This window comes from Canis lupus, chromosome 33, assembly GCF_011100685.1.
Source record: "Canis lupus familiaris isolate Mischka breed German Shepherd chromosome 33, alternate assembly UU_Cfam_GSD_1.0, whole genome shotgun sequence".
In the NCBI taxonomy this organism is placed as follows: domain Eukaryota; kingdom Metazoa; phylum Chordata; class Mammalia; order Carnivora; family Canidae; genus Canis; species Canis lupus.
Genome location: NC_049254.1, coordinates 6,477,359 through 6,490,947, shown reverse-complemented (window position 1 = coordinate 6,490,947; position 13,589 = coordinate 6,477,359). Strand labels below are relative to the sequence as shown.

Here is a 13,589-nt window from a genome sequence, read left to right as displayed (position 1 = left end):
ATACATAAAATCTTAAAAAAAAAAATGAATGAATAGGGAAAGGTAAGTTTGTTTTTGTTTTTGTTTTTGTTTTTTTTCTTAAACAGCCAAGGGTCCTTTTCACTTTACTGTTCCCTTTTCTCTCCGTATTTGCATACCACTGCTAAGGATCTTGTGACAAACCTCCACTTTCCTGGAACACAGAGTAGGGACCCTACAGCCCAGGCCTTAAGGATATTTCATTAAGAATGAAAAGATAAGGTTACTTAGAGAAGTGGTTTGTCCAGGTCCTGGAGGAAAAATTTATATGAATCCTGGTGGGATTCTTAATCTTGATTGGATGTAATAATATCAGCCTTTGAGTTCCGTTTTATCATTTGCAACAGCTGGATATGAATTGATGTGCATCATTTTACCCAACTATATGATTTATTTTTTTAAGAATACTTTGCAGGCATAGGCCACAGAATAACCCAGATTACAATGAGATATTTTGAACTTCTTGTGTGCATATTACACATCACCAATCATAGAAAGTGAAGGAGTTCATTTCGCATTCAATTTCCTCAGTATAATCTTGCGTATTCTTTCCATAAGCATTTACTAAATGCTGCTGCTTACTTTAAAGGTGTTTAAAATCAAAACAATCTGAAGAGAAACACACAGTTGCCTACTTTTAAAGTGCGGTCTGTACAGAGAAACAAATTAAATACAACAAACATGTACACTTTATAATTAATATCATATAAATGATTTTTAGCAATGCTAAAAAAATATACAACAGAAGCATTGGTCAGTGTGGGTTGAAGATGGTTGAAAAAGGGTTTTTTACAAACTTCAGTTAACTAATGAAATAATGATATATGGAATGTTCCAATACCTACAGAAGTATTAAAAAATGAAATAAAATCATTCAAACTAATCTCCTAGTACATTTTTTTTTACATTCTTTTCCAAGATCTTTCCATATCCAGTCGTAATTTTAGGAATCTCCAATAGAACATGAGTTCATTCATGATGTAATCTCTGCCTTTCCAGCCTCTTCCCCACCTTGTGTCTTTTCTCCTGCCTACCTTCTATGAAAGGCACCCCCCTCTCTACCAGGTAGCTCTTCACTCTGTGTTCTCTCACCCTTACCTGGAGTCTTCTTTTTCTACACCATCATCCCATCTTTCTCCTTTCACCTGTCAAACTCTTGCTCACACTTGCAAGCTTTGGCATTGCATCTTTCAAGAGTTCTTCCTGAAACTTCCATGACTCCTTCCTTTTCCTGTTTCTCTTTTTCTTAGTCTCCTTTCCTGTCTTCTTCCACAGATTAGATACTCTTCCTTGGTAAATTTATAAGAACCGGGCAGCCCTGGTGGCTCAGTGGTTTAGTGCTGCCTTCAGCCCAGGGTGTGATCCTGGAGTCTCGGGATCAAGTCCCATGTTGGACTCCCTGCATGGAGCCTGCTTCTCCCCCTGCCTGTGTTTCTGCCTCTCTCTCGGTATCTCTCCTGAATAAATAAATAAAATCTTTTTAAAAATAAATTTATGAGAACCTTTGACAATTTTTATCCGTGTACTGACTATATTGGTTTTTAATGACCCATTTCTATGTCTTTCTCTCTGAATCAGATGTAAGCACTTTGAGAAGAGGAAGCATCTTATTGATTTTTATATTCTTTAGTGCCTGTATCAGTGTCTGTCAAATAGAAAGGGTTCCATAAAGTTTGTTGAATGAATCAACAAGGAGACTATATATATTGCTGAATGAAAAATACAGACTCTGCCCCCAAGGAGTCTATCATCCAGCAGAGAAATAGATGATACACACACAATTAGAAATTGTGCTAATGCAATGATGGAAACAAAAAGTTTTAAGATAGAGAATAGAGCAGATGTGCTCCAGGTAGAAGATTATAAATGTTAGGCTTTAGTTACAAACAGTGGAATACATTGTGGTTGGTTCTAGTAGAAAAGGAATTTATCAACATCTGAAAGATAGCTCACAGAGTCTTTGGGAAAGTTAGGGAGCCACAAACAATATCCAACCACACTGCAGGAGGCTACTACTCTAGCAAAAGAAGCTGAGCCAACGTCATTTAGCTCCCAAACTACAGTTTTAACAAACCTCACCCTCACAATGATGCTCAGGGTGGGCTGTCAGAATGTTCACAATTGCTGCCTTGCAGAGCTTGTCACTTCTGTCACCTGCTTTCTGATGAGTGAGTTGTAGTGACACACTACTGTTGTTGTTTTTCTTTTTTTCCCAGTGGAAGACTAACTCTGTATAAGTGACTAGCAGATTCTGGATCACAGACCTGCCTTCCAGCTGCCATAACTGCTGGGAAGTTGAGTTCTGATACCTGCCTTGGAGGGGCAGGATTGATAATGTGGGAATCACTTTCATTATGAGAATTTCTATTGATACAAAAGAATATGAAAGAAATGTTAAATAGCCACAAATATGTAGTCACTTCCTATCAAGGAAGAGCTCTATGAGACGGGAACGTTAAAATTGATGACCTGAAGTATGACAAAAACTCGTCAGGCAAAAACACAGAGATTTGAAGACAATGGAGAATGTTTTATTTATAGCAGGGAACTCCCCAGCAGTAGCCGAAAACTGAAGGAATTCCATTTAGGCAAAGGTGGTGCCTAGTGGAGAGAGGGAGTCATGATGAGATTGGAGAAAGTACCACTCACTCAAATCCTGGTGGAAGATGTGAAGAAGTTTGTATTCAATTCTAAATTCAGTAGGAAACCCTTAAAGGTTTGAGGGGTTGAGATGATCCAAGTTATACTTTACAAATTTATCCTGACTTTTATGTGGAGAATAGATTGAAAAAGGCAAGAGAGGGAACTGGAAGACTAGAAAGGAGGTTATAGGAATTGTCTAGGTGAGAGATGACTATGGCTTAGACTGGGGAGGTGGCAGTGGCTCTAGAGACAATATACTAGGGGGAATTCAACATATAATTTGGAAATAAAAATGTCTGTACTTAATGCTAATATATATTATGAGTGGCTAGTGGTAAAGAAGATATTAGGAAGGACTCCTAGATTTCTAATTTTGGAACTGTTGGATAACTTCCTAAAATGGGGAAAACTGGAGTGGGATTACATTTGGGAGAGAAGGATGTTGGTTGAATTTCAAGAACGTGGTTTGAAACATTGTAGTGGACACTGAGATTAACTACCCAGCTCCCCCTCAATGAAGAACTTGTTTCCCCCTTGAGAGAGCACTCTCAGAAGACAGTCTTTAGCTATTGGCGCATTTAGGGATTGTTTCAGAAAGACTCCTCATACAATGCCCTGCTGCTTCTGGGGACGTGAAGGTGTGCATATCCAATGACTGACAACAGTCTGGCCATCTTGCTCCAATGGTGGACAACCTTCCACAACTCTTCATGGGCTTGGCCAATGCTGTAGCTAGTCACTTCCATTTTTCATACTTGCTTTCTACAATTACTGATTCCAAGGGGCACTATGGTACATGACCTGTATGCCAAACACTGCCTTGTAATCCACTTCCCAGAAAATAACCACCTGTAAAGTTGGCACCAAAAGTGGTTAAAGATTGAGTGATCCCTCCACTGGCTGAAGGTAGAGCACAGAGAGTCCCAATACAACCATCTAGTTGTTGAAAGCATACTGGTGGTGCACTGGGGTCGTGTAGCTGTGTAAGGGCATCTGTTGGCCTCATATATTAGGCATTTGAGAAACATGTGGGAAATGAAAATTAAAAAAACATGAATTGAGTGGCTTATTGCTGAGTTCAACTGATGCTCTGAATACAGACAACAAAAACTTAGAGCATTTCAGAGGGCTTCCTTGGAGATATAGAAGTATACAAGTTAGAGGTTTCTAACTCTTATGGGGAGAGGGTGGAGAAACCAGAACCTAGCTGAGGGCTTAATTGGCTGACCCCAAAGAAGAGAATGTTAAACCCCCAGTCAAGATGAATCTGCTCTGCCAGTCAGTGCACTGGTGAGGAAAGAATAAGACCTCAGTCCCTCGAATGGGGACATCCAGATTGATAATATGAAGATAAAAAATTATGACTTGTTAGTATACAGGTAACACTGGAAATCCTAAGAAAGATCATTGCCACCCTAGCAAGTGAGCATAGATCTAGAACTGATGGGATGTCTAGGGCCCAGGACTGATGTCTAGAGAAAGTCAAACTATAAAGTTTGATTAGAGAAAGAGGGTCTCGCAAAGGGCACTGAAAAGAAGTACCGAAGAGCTAAACGGAAAAATGGGGATGTGTATCACGGAAATGGACACAACAGCGTTTCACAAAAATATGAAAAGTGAGGAAGTCTATGTAATGCTGCTAAAAGGTGGATGATCTCAAATACGCTTGGCTAAGTGAAATAAATTATGCTTAAAATGCTCTATGCTGCTCAATTCCATTACATGGCATCCTTGCCGAGGTGAAGCTACAGGGACAGAGAACAGATAAATAAATGATTGCCCGGGTTGAGCATGAGGGAGTTTACTGCAAAACGGAGAAGGGATTGGGAGGATGACAGGACTATTCTCTATCTTTTTAATTTTTTTTTTTTATTTTTTGGATTCTTCTATATCTTAACTGGGTTGGTGTATGTGTTTCTCAGGACTTGGAGAACTCTACTACAATCATACCTGTAGTGTTAGTAGTTTGATCGTTTTGGGTACTCTGTTGTATTCCACCGTAGGGATAGATCACAGTTGGTTTGTCCATTCCCCAGTTGAGGGGTTTGTTGGTGGTGATCGTGAATAAAATGATTTGTGTGTGGGGTTTGGGGTACACACCATGTTACTGGGTCATGTGATAATTGTACATTTAACTTTATAATAAACTCCCAAACTATTTTTCATTCTGAACTATTTTGCATTTCTACCAACAAAGTGTGAGATTCCCAGGTACCTTAAATCCCTGTTAGCACCTAACATGGTCAGATTTTTTGGAAATTAGCCATTTTAAGAAAAATGTATGTTGGTATCTCATTGGGGTTTGAAGTACTCATAAGACTATGAACATTGTTTCATGTACTTATTTGCCATAAATTTATCTTTCCTGGTTGTATCTATTTTGCCCATTTTTATTGGATTATGTTCTTAATATTTCATTTTGAGAGGTTTTTTTTTTTGTAATTTAGATCTAAATCCTTTATTTGATATGTGATTTACAAATATTTTGTCCCAAATCTATAACTAGCTGTTTCATTCTCTTATCTGGTCCTTTAAGGAGAAGTTTATGATTTTGATGATGCTTACGCTGCATATAAAATTCCTTGTAGACAGTTTTTCTCTTTTGCATTTTAAAAACGTCACTCAATTGTTTCTGGCTTTCCTAGTTTTTAAATGAGAAGTCTGATGTAATTTTGTTGTAATTCCATATGTAATGTGTCTTCCCTGACTCCCTCCAGGATTTCTTGCCAATATGATGCCATGTCACTTCTTTTAAAAAATCATCTGTGGTGTTTTTAAACTTCTTTAATATGTAGTTTGGTGGTTGTCAGCAATTTTGGAAAAATTTCAGCAAATCTCTTAAAGTATTTCTTTTTCTTTTCTGTCTTCTGTTTCTGACATTTCAGTTACATTTATTCAGACCTTTTGGTTTGTATCACAGGTCTGGGATGTTCTGTCCTTCTTTCTTTTTAAATTCCCTCTTTATAGTCTTTGTGCTTGAGTTTAGATAATTTTTTTAAAAAGATCTTATTTAATCATTTGACAGAGAAAGAGCACAAGCAGGGGGATGGGCAGGCAGTGGGAGAGGGAGAAGCACGTTCCCCACTGAGCAGGGAGCCGGGTGGAGGGCTCAGCCCCAGGATCCTGGGACCATAACCTGAGCCAAAGGCAAACGCCCATCCAACTGAGCCACCCAGGTGCTCCGTAGATAATTTTTTACTGATTTATCTTCATGATCATTGATTCTTTTTTTTTCTGAAATATAAATAAATTTTATTTCAAACCTTTGTGTAGGCAAAGCCTAACATCCTCTTTGCACCTCATGGTCTCTAGAGAACCGTTTTTGCCAAATTCCACCGAACATGTGACATAGGAAACACCCAAGAGTGTACCTAATTCCTGCCACCCTGACCCCCAAGGAAATTTTAGAGCAGATGATCATTGATTCTTTACTGAGTTGTGTCAGCTTGACTGATGAGTCTTTTGAAGGCGTTTTTTGTAGTCATGATTTAGATTTTTCATTAGCTGGTATATTGAATGTAATAATGTTCTCTCTATTACTATTTACTAAAAATGAGATTGTTCTAATACTTTCTTTGCTTGTGCTGTCCTGAGGTTTGTTATTTAGCTTTTCCCAGCCTCACAAAATAAAATGGCAATTTTCTTTCATTCAAAGAGCCAGTGTGTATATATATATATAGGCTTTACTTGCTCCATCGAATTTTCCTAAATCTTTCTTGTAAGTTTATCTTGTCCTGGTGTTACTTTGGGGAAGACTTTTTTTGAGATGAAATTCATGTAATATAAATTAAGCATTTTAAAGTAGTATTCAGTGGTATTTAGGGCACAAGTCGGTAGTGTTTAGTATTCACACATTTATACAACTACTAGCTCTTTTTAGTTTCAAAACTTTTTCATCACCTCATAACAACATCTCATGTTCATTAAGTAATCACTCTCCGTTACTCTCTCCCCACATCCCCTGATAAGCTCTTTAGTGTACCTTCTTTCTTGATTAATTTGCCTATTCTGGATATGTCATCTAAAGGGAATTATGTAATGTGTGATCTTTGTTTTTTTTTAGTAATAAATTTATTTTTTATTGGTGTTCAATTTGCCAACATACAGAATAACACCCAGCGCTCATCCTGTCAAGTGCCCCCCTCAGTGCCCGCCACCCAGTCACCCCCACCCCCCACCCTCCTCCCCTTCCACCACCCCTAGTTCGTTTCCTAGAGTTAGGAGTCTTCCATGTTCTGTCTCTCTTACTGATATTTCCTACCCATTTCTTCTCCGTTCCCCTCTATTCCCTTTCACTATTATTTATATTCCCCAAATGAATGAGACCATAAAATGTTTGTCCTTCTCCGATTGACTTATTTCACTCAGCATAATACCCTCCAGGTCCATCCACGTCGAAGCAAATGGTGGGTATTTGTCATTTCTAATGGCTGAGGAATATTCCATTGTATAATATGTGATCTTTGTGTCTGACTTCTTCCACTTAGCATAGTATTTTTGAGGTTGATCCAACTTGTAGCATGTACTTCTTCCCTTTTTATGGCTGAATAATATTCCATTGTTTGTATATACCACATTTTTTTAGCCATTTATCTATTGATAGACATTTGGGTTATTTCTTCCTTTTGATGCTTATGAAAATGCCACTATAAAATTTTGTTTACAAGTTTCTGTGTAGACATATTTCTATTTCTCTTGAAATGAAGTATACCCAGAAGGGGAATTATTGGATCATGTGGTAATTATATATTTAAATTTTTGAGGAACAGCCAAACTGTTTTCCACAGCAGCTGCACCATTATACATTCCCACCAGCAATCTATGAGGGTTCCAATTTCTCCATGTCCTTGCCAATACTTGTTATTTTCCATTTTCTTGATTAAAGCCATCCTACTGGGTGTGAAGTGATATCTCATTGTGGTTTTGATTTTCATTTCCTTAATGCCGGATGATGCTGCATACCTTTTTATGTGCTTTCTGGCCATTAATAGATCTTTGAGAAATATCTATTCAAGTCCTTTGTTCATTTAAAGTTGTTTAGCTTGTCTTTTTGCTGAGTTGTAAGATATCTTTATAGAATATGGATATTAAACTATTATCAGATATATGATTTATAATTTTTTCTCTCATTCTGTAAGTTATAGGAAAGATTTTTGATTAATGATTAATAGCTAAATTTCTTTAGTCGTAGAAGTATTTTCAATTGTATGTTCTTGGGATAGCTTTATTTTTTCTTCAAGAATAAACTTATCAATCATTAAATTTTAAAAATATAGTTCTATAAAGTTTATATTATTCTCTGGCAATAGTATTAATGTCTTCTCTGTTTCAGTGACCCCTTACTGTTGTTAATAATTTTTATTTCTATATCTTTTTGAGTAACACATTCTTGGTTTTATAAATTTTCTCTCTTGTGTCTTTGTTTTCCACTTCATTATCCTCCATTCTTATGTTATTTCTTTCTTTATGCTTTAAGTACTCCTTTTTTCTTCTGAACTCTTAATTTGATTAATTAAACCATTATTTTCAAACACTCTTGTTTTATAATAGATATATTTCAAGGCTTGAGGTTTATATGTACTGCTTCAGCAACATCCTGAAATTTTATGAGGTGCTTTTATTGTCCCAGTCATAATAGTTTGTCACTTCCAATGTGATTTCCCTTTGAGCCAATAAATTACTTGGGACTGCAGTTCTTAGGACACAAACACAAAGGTTTAAAAACTATTGTTTTGTTCTAGTTTGTTTCATTGTTAATTACTAATTTCTTTTAATTGGGTTTAGAGAATGTAGTCTACATAATATTGGATCTTTGATAATTGTTAAAGCATCTTTTGTTACTTAGTGTGTTGACTTACTCGGTTTGGGAAAATAATATTGAAAAGACTACATATATATTCTCTATTGATTGGATGCAGAATTTTTAGGTGATCAGTTAGATCAAATATATTTTGTCACTCAAAAATTCTATAACTTGGGACATCTGGGTGGTTTAGTGGTTGAGCGTCTGCCTTTGGCTCAAATGGTGATCCTGGAGACCCGGAATCAAGTCCCACATCGGGCTCCCTGCAGGGAGCCTGCTTCTCCCTCTGCCAGTGTCTCTGCCTTTCTCTTTCTGTGTCTCTCATGAATAAATAAATAAAAATTTTTTAAAAATCTGTAGCTTTACTACTTTTGTATGTGCTTAGTATATCAATTTTTGACAAAGTTGTTTAAAATAACTCATGATATGGGTAGCCCGGGTGGCTCAGCAGTTTAGCCCTGCATTCAGCCTAGGGTGTGATCCTAGAGACCTGGGATGGGGTCCTACATGGGGCTCTCTGCATGGAGCCTGTTTCTCCCTCTGCCTGTGTCTGTGCCTCTCTTTCTGTGTCTTTCATAAATAAGTAAAATCTTAAAAAAAAACCTCATGATTTTAGATTTGCAAAATTCACCTTTAATTTTGACACTGCTTAATGAAATTTTAAGCTATATATTTAGGTTAATATTTATGATTATTATATCTTCTTGTTAGATTGATTTTTTAGTCATATAGTATTTTCCTTAATTTTCAGTAATGTTTGTGCCTTTAATTTTATTTAACATTAAGTTATTATACCAGCTTTATCTTGGTCAGTAAATAACTGGAATGACTTTTTTTCCTATGTGTATTTTCTGTGTGACTTTACTCCCTTTTAGCAGCATATAGGTATATACATATATATGCATATGTATATGTGTGGTCATCTCTGTGTTTCCTGAGATGAGATTATTCCATTTACATTTATTATTACTGATATTTTGGACTAATTTCTTCCATCTTTTGTTTTCAATTATATTTAAGGCTTATTACTTTTGTTTCTCTGTTTTCCCTTTTTTCTTCTTCGTGAAGTCTTTTTGTCACATATAATGGATTGATAACATTTAAGAAACTTTTTACTTATCCTGTTATTTTTATTTTCAAGTAATATATTTTTAATATTTAATGGATATAGCCTTACATTTTAAACTTTCATATATATCAGGCTCCCCATAGGAAGCCTGCTTATCCTTCTGCCTATGTCTCTGCCTTTCCCTCTGTGTCTCTAAGGAATAAACAATAAAATCTTAAAAAAGAAATACACTTTCATATGTAGCTAGAAAGTTTTCTAATATATCTATAGTTAGCATTTATATCTTTTTCCTTAATATGACAAGATCTATTTGTCCTTTAGCCATCTACTATACCCTGACCCCTCCAGATCTATTTTTCTCCATGGTGTTTTCACTTATTTTAACCAAAAATGCATTACTTTATAGTTATTAGTTTATTAAATATATCAATATATTTTATTATTGTGTTCAATATGTAGTTTAACTTTTGCTTTCCTTATGTGTTTACTTTTCTTAGTGCTTATTTTTTTTCTTATTGCTTAATCATATCCTAATGTGATATCCAAATTCAGTAATGATTAGAAGAGGGGTAGGAATAAAGGCTTTTAATTTTTGTATTTCTGAAGTTGTCTGTATTTTGCCTTCACAATTAAAGGTATAACTGAAACCTGTTTTCAATCTACATGTGTTCAAGCATCTAAAATTATTCTTCATATATTTTAGCAACTTTTAATTTTTTTTTAAGTATGGAGCCCAAAACAGGGCCTGAACTCATAACCCTGAGCTCAAGACTTGAGATAAAATCAAAGTTGGATGCTTAACCAACTGAGCCACAGAGGCGCCTCACAATTTTTAATATTTTTAAAGTCTCCTTATCTTTCTGTTGTGAATTCTGGATAAATTCTTCAATACAATCTACAATTTTACTAATTCTCTCTTTGATTGTGTTCCATATAAAATTCACCCCATTTATTGAGATTAAAAGATTTTTTTTTCATTTTTAAAAAAATATCTGATTCATCCTTTTCCAAAGTCATGCACTGTTTGTAATACTGTTTTATCCAGAATGAATACATATTGATTTTTTTTGCTTATCTTTCTTTTTCACTAATAAGCTTCAGATGTTTTGCAATTTTGTTTTGCAGGCCCTTTTTAAATAAGAGTATTTTATTTTCTAATAATCTGCAATTTTTTCTACCTGTCTTTCTGAACCCTCTTTCAGAACTAGGTCTTATAAAGGCATTTTGGTATTAATTTTTGGTGGTTAAGATTGCAATATAATTTGCAGTTGTTGTGTCTAACTACAGCAATCCTTAGATTCAATTCTATTTAAGATATAGCCTTAGGCTGCTATTGAACAACATTATTTTCAGCCTGTTCTTACAAACAGTGCAGCCCCTCCCTAGTCCTTGGCATTAAGTAGTAAACCTGACTCAGGTCCCCTATAATTTTGTGTGGAACATATTTTATTCCTGTTTCCTACAGGGCCAAATACCTCATTCTGAATGCCTGCTTCCAATTATATTGTATTCAATAGGCCTTTGGCTCAAACTCTTCCCAGTGCTTTGCAGATAGGTAAGTTCTGTTTCTGATCAGGAAGGATGTTTGTTTTTATTTTGTGTGTATGTATACATATACATACATAATTTTTAAAATATACATTCATATAGCATGTGTATGCACATGTATATATATAAACATATACATGTGAATATGTATTTTTCAAGTATATAATTTAAATAAATACATTTTGGAAATCTCTTATTAATACATTATCAATAATTGGGTTAAAGTTTAAGCATACAGAAAAAGTAAAAAGAAATAATTTATAACTTGACTCCTCTATGTTATCATATTTCTCTTCCAATTTCTCAAAGTAGGTATTATAGATAAAGCTAGTGTTTGCTTAAAATATGACCCTGGGCTGATTTCTCTTCCCCGATTCTAACAACAGCCACTAACATAGATTTGGTGTATGCCCATCCAGTTCATATATATATATATATATATATATATATATATATATATATATAAAATAAAATATGATTTTTTTTATTTTTAAGTGTATACCCTAATAACTTCTTGTCTTTTCACACTTAATTTTATGTTTCTGATAATCATGCTTACTGATAGTTACTTTTAGATTTATTATTCTATTCCAAGATATTAATACAATTTCTTTCTCTTTAACTTACACGTTTTTTTTTTTTAATACAGCACGCTACAATTAATAGTCTTGCACTTGTTTCCTTATGACGATGTTTTTAGCTTCTCCAGAGAATATACCAGAATATATCTGGATTGTGGAGTACATATCCTTATAATTTTATGAAGAGCTGTCTTCTCCAAAATGATAGTAAAAATTTACTCTGTCAGTAGTGATATATGAATAAGTTATATACCCAATATTTTCCCCAAAACAGTATTGTCAGATTTAAATGTTGCTAATGCTATTGTGAAAAAACTTTTGGTTTTGTTTGCATCTCTTTGATTATACCTGAAATTAACATTTTTTCCAAATATTCATTAGAATTCCCTGTTTTATGAATTTCCCATTGATATTTTGACCAATTTCTATTGGGTTATTTGCTTCACCTTATTCGTGTGTGTGTGTGTGTGTGTGTGTGTGTGTAATATAGTGCAGGACTATCTATAATAGCCAAATTATGGAAAGATCCCAAATGTCCATTGACTTTTGAACAGATAAAGAGAATTGGTATATACACAATGGAATATTACTCAGCCTTAAAGAAGAATGACATCTTACCATTTGGAATGATGTGGGTGGAGCTAGAGAGTATTATGTTAATTGAAATAAATAAGAGAAAGACAAATGCTATAGGATTTCATCCGTATATGGAATTTAAGGGAGAAAACGTGATTATAGGGGGAAGAGAGGCAAATCAAGAAATAGATTCTTAACTATAGAGAACAAACTAATGGTTAATAGAGGGAAGGTGGATGGGGTTATGGGTTAAATAGGTGTTAGGTATTAAAGAATGTACTTGTTGTGATGAGCACCAGGTATTGTATGTAAGTGTTGATCACTAAATTGTACATCTGAAACTAATCTGACACTGTATGTTAACTAACTGGAATTTAAATAAAAGCTAAATAAAAAGAATATAAATACAAAATAAGTACATTTTAAAATTAAAAAAAGTAAAATACTTGGATAAATTTAACAGAAGTGAAATATCTGTGGAATAAAAAAATAGGACTTTACTGAAAAATATTTAAAAGACACACAAAAATGGAAAGGCATTCATGATCATGGAGGAATTAATATGTTAAAGTGTCTATACTACCCAAAGTCATCCAAAAATTCAACCCCATGTCCAGCAAAATCCCAAAGTCATCTTGGCAGAAGTAGAAAATACAATATTAAAATTTGTGTACAATCACAAAAGACCCTGAATAGTCAAAGCAATCCTGAGAAAAAAAGAACAAAACTGGAGGTCTTATATTTCCTGATTTTAAACTATACTACAAAACCGTAATAATAAATAGAAATGGTATTGGCACAAAAATAGATGCGTAGACCAATGAAACTGGAATAGAGAACCCAGCATTAAATTTCAGCTTAAATAGTCTTCTAATATTTGACAAGAGAGCCAAGAATATCCAATGAGGAAATGATAGTCTCTCCAACAAATGGTGCTGGGAAAACTGAAGGAAACACAGGCAGAACAATGAAATTAGACCTTTACCTCATACCATTCATAAAAATTAACTTGAAATGGATCAGAAACTTAAACATGAAGCTTGATACCATAAAATTCTTAGAATAAGCTCCTCAACAACGGACTTGGCAATGATTTTGTTTTTGGACATGGTACCAAAAGCACAAACAAAAGCAAAAATTAACATGTAAGATTACATCAAACTCAAATGCTTCTGCACAGGAAAATAAACAAAATGAAAAGACAGCCTAAATAATGGGAAAAATTTTTGTAAGCCATATATTAGCTAAGAGGTTAATATTCAAAATATATAAAAAACTCACAAAATTAAAAACAACAATAAAGAACTCCCAATCTGACTAAAAACCAGGCAGAAAAACCAAGTAGGCATTT

The 13,589-nt window shown here is 34.5% G+C and overlaps 1 long non-coding RNA gene across 7 annotated transcripts in view; it reads left to right on the top strand.

Moving 5' to 3' along the window:
- The window catches only part of LOC106558158, a 287,505-nt gene that overhangs the window by 112,513 nt on the left and 161,403 nt on the right, over positions 1 to 13,589 (top strand). The window contains exon 5 of one of the 7 annotated variants that reach the window (XR_005383197.1): positions 10,999 to 11,088. The exons of the other annotated variants lie outside the window; for them this stretch is intronic. This is a non-coding gene — a long non-coding RNA (uncharacterized LOC106558158). The remainder of the gene's footprint in view (positions 1 to 10,998; positions 11,089 to 13,589) is intronic. 7 annotated transcript variants of the gene reach the window in all.